Raw genomic sequence first — 3863 nt, 5'->3', positions numbered from 1 at the left:
ACTGAGGCGGGAGCGGAAGGGGCGGGACTCTCTCACTTCCGCCCCGCTACTCCGCCCAGACCCCACCCCCACCCCGAGGCTGGGCTGATGCGTGGGGCGGAGCCCCAGCGGAAGTCGCGCCCCCTCTTCTTGAAAGAGCCAATGGGAAGCTGTAGTATTGAGAGGCCGAGCTCGCTGAACCACTAAGAGTTTTTTTGTTGAACGTCCTAGTTCCGGTTCCGCCTCCCTCTCCTTCCCCGCGCTTGCGTGTTAAGCCTCCCGAGCGCCACCAGTTTAGAGTTTAGACCGGCATCCGGGCTCTGGCGGGGGTTCTTCCAGAAGTTTCTGAGACTGCTGGAGCAGGTGCGGGTACTTGTGCCGGGCGGACCTGAATCCCTGTGAGGCCGAGCGTGCTTCCGTGGCTCCTGCACACGAGCGTGTCACCACCCCCCAGCTCCTCCGGGCCCAGGGTTGGGTCCATTTTATGAGGCAGTTTTAAAGAGATTTCTTTTTTCTAGGCACCGACCCCTAGCTTGGACCCCTGTCACCGGTAGGAGGTGAGGTTTATTATTAAATGCAGGAACTCCCGGACACTTGGGTCGCAGAATAAGAATTGCTGGACGAGTCATGAAGAGAACGTGGTGGAGCTTTATTGAGTAAGTAAACAAGCAGGCAACCAGACAGACAGCGAGCAGACAAACAGAAGGGCAGGGGCACACTCTAGCAGAGTGTGCGTGCTCTCGTGGGGAAATAGAGGCACCGAGAACAAACACGCAGGGAGGCAAACACAAGGACACACCAAGAAACACGCACAGCTCCTTGGGTTGTTGGGGGGGGTGGCATTTATGGGGTAAAGGTGGGGGGAGTCTAGCTTCAAAGTTGTGTAAAGCTGGGTTTTTGTAACACAACTTGTGTTACTTTCTGTGTTTCCAGGTAAAAATGCATCCTGCCATAAAGCAGAGCCTTATCCTTGAGACCAGGAGGCACCCTGCTATCTGCATTTTGGGGCAGGTGGCTTAGGTTTTCTCAGGAAGGCTTACTTCCTGTCAGACAGTTGTTAATCTTGGGTGAGAAACGCACCCCTCAGGGAGGAATTCATCCTGCTGTCTCTCTTTGGAGCAAAGGTGGCACTTCTGTTTTTCTAAATACCCTATTTCTGGGTTGCCTTCACCAGGCCTCAGTTTCCTAAAGATACCCTGCTTTGTTTCCCCTAAAATGACCTTGTTCCCTTAATGTTATCTCCTGTATTTGCTGTAAGCTGACTCCACCTCATTTTCCCTTGTTTATCCAGCTTCAGTTCTAATTATGCATTGCTTTCACATTCCTACGTTCCATTCTCCATATTTAACCGTCCCTCCCTCACCCTAAGACAGCTGAAGGTGGTGAAGATGGTGCATTGCCGTGCTGTCCTCCCTAGGTAAACTGTGCTCTGCAAGAGCCTCCTTTCTCTCTCCTTCATCATGTCCCCTCAGCATCTAAGGGAAAGGAGCCAGACCTGAAATGTGGGACTCCTGGAATTAGAGCCTGGGGTCTAAAAAAATGTTTTTTAAATCCTGGTTTCACTTTTACCACAACAACTCATAAGAACTTTCTTATGTTACCTCTCACTGACTGGCAATGCTTTACCACCACCACTAATTATTTGTGAAATCTGAGTGACTTTGGTGGTTGAGTAGGCTTCCCAGACAAGGCTTGCTTTTCTCCACTTGACCTGGTTAGCTTTTTAACTGGGAAAGGAGATTGCTTTATGGTATGTCATAATGAGTTCTTTCAGAGACGGATTTTCCATGGAAAAATAATGAACTCTCCCATCGCTCACTATTAAAATAACCAGCCATGTTTGCCCCCTAACTCTCTGGCAGCTAACAAACACAGAAATCTCCAGGCAGAGGCCCAGCCTGTAGTCAACCAGACCCTGGACATCCAGGAAAGCTGGAATCAAAGACACCAGAAACCCATTTAGCTGCTACCAGAAGAGGGCATACATTCTTTCCTTTTCTTTTCTCTTTTTCACATTTTCAAATCTGACAACCTACTGCTGATTTCCAGCTTTTAGTTTAAGGGCTAGACTCTCCCAACTGTGGCTTTTGCTGCAGGTTAGGACTCCACTGCTGAGGCACTGATGAAATTAGTTTCTGGTGAAGTGGCTCTGGTCTCCCTAGTGAGCCTTCTTTGATCTGTTCTGAAGCAGTCTTAGCACTGTCCAATTATCTCACAGCTACCAGAACCTGGATCATGAATACTTTGAACATACATTGCATTTTTGCTCTCATTTGGGGCCTGAAAAAAAAATATCAGCAATTAAATAACTTACTCTAGGTTAGAGCAAAGACTGCTGAAGATTGTGAAGCCAAGTGACCCCTTGCTGATCCACTTGCAGAAACTAGTTGTAATAAACTGAGAGCCGTTACTAGAAATCATTTCCACTCCCCTTTCTCCAACTTCAAACCTCAGATTGAAACAAAACAGCAGAGCACCAGTGACTCACACCTGTAATCCTCACTACACAGGAGGCTGAGATTTGAGGATCGAGATTGAAAGACAGCCTGTGCAGACAAGTCTCAGAAACTCTTGTCTCCACTTGACCAGCAAAAAGCCAGAAATCGAGGTGTGGCTCAAGTGGTAGAGCACCAACCTTGAATGAAAAAGCTAACCAAAGAGCATGAGACCCTGAGGTTGAGTCCTAGTACCAACACAAAAATAAAACACACCTAAACCTGCAGTGCGGTGTGAAAAAGCAGGTCAAGACTGGTCCTTGTTGAACCCAAGACTGCTAAATGGTCTAGTAGCTGTGCAAAGATGAGGATTTGTAAATAAACTCTAGAACAGGCCAAATAAATTTGGCTGTTAAGTTTCAGCAGCCTAAACTCCACAAGGATGAAAGAAGGATTTCTAACGGTGGTAAACAAGAGATGGAAATGCAATTCTGTCCAAAGTAAAGAAAACCTCTAAATTGTTTTGAAGGTAAAAGATAAAAAGCCACTCTTGGTATTTCCCGGAAAGACATTGGGGTAGGGGGAGGGGGAGCTTTGACAAACGCTTTAAGTGCAGCTTTAAAAAAAAGCAAAAAGAAACCACATGGGAATGAGGGTCAAAGCTGTCTGATAAAAAGGAACGGGGGGAGGCCAAGGGAAAGGCCCTGAGCCAGCTGATGATGGCTTGTGGAGGAGGGTTTCTACTTTCCTATACTGGGACTCACAGAAATTCACCAGATTATTCTGTCTAACATAACAGATTTTTTTGAAATTGAACTGGTGGGAGGAGGAAAAAAGAACCATGGTTTGGGGTAGGAGGCTGAACTTGTGGGAGGTGAAAAAAGGGCATTCAATTTTACATTAAATATATACATTAAAAGATGACCTTTGGAGACTTTTTAATGCCGTTGAGCTCAACAGACTGAAGGATTTTTAAGAATCAGAAACCTACACTAGTTATCCTAGCTAGTCTACCGAAGAGGTGGAGATCTGAGGATCTCATTTCAACTTCAAAGGCAAGGGGGTGGAGTGGGGGGGCAGACAAATCCCAGAGACTCTCATCTCCAATTAGCTAGCAAAAAGCCAGAAGTGGAAGGTGTGGCTCCAGTAATAGAGGACCAGCCTTGGGTAAAAAAGATTGTTAGGCCCTAAATTCAAGCCCCCAGTGCCAGCAGAGAAGATGAGGAGGAAGGGGAATTATTAGAGACCTATTTGCTAAATACAGAAATTGCGAACTGAGAAAGTTTGTCATGGTTTGTGTTAGTGGGAATTTGTGGTTCTGGCATGTGCATGCCAGGGATCTTTAAGGTATAAATGGGGGAAGTCATTTTTCAAGAGGAAGTCACTTGAGCTGTGAGCTCCAGAATATTCTAGAAGCAATAGTGCTTCCCTTCTGGAACTAGTTATTCA

Source organism: Perognathus longimembris, chromosome 25 (genome assembly GCF_023159225.1).
Source record: "Perognathus longimembris pacificus isolate PPM17 chromosome 25, ASM2315922v1, whole genome shotgun sequence".
Lineage (NCBI taxonomy): Eukaryota > Metazoa > Chordata > Mammalia > Rodentia > Heteromyidae > Perognathus > Perognathus longimembris.
The sequence above is the reverse complement of the archived record's forward strand: the minus strand, read 5'-3'. Positions refer to the sequence as shown.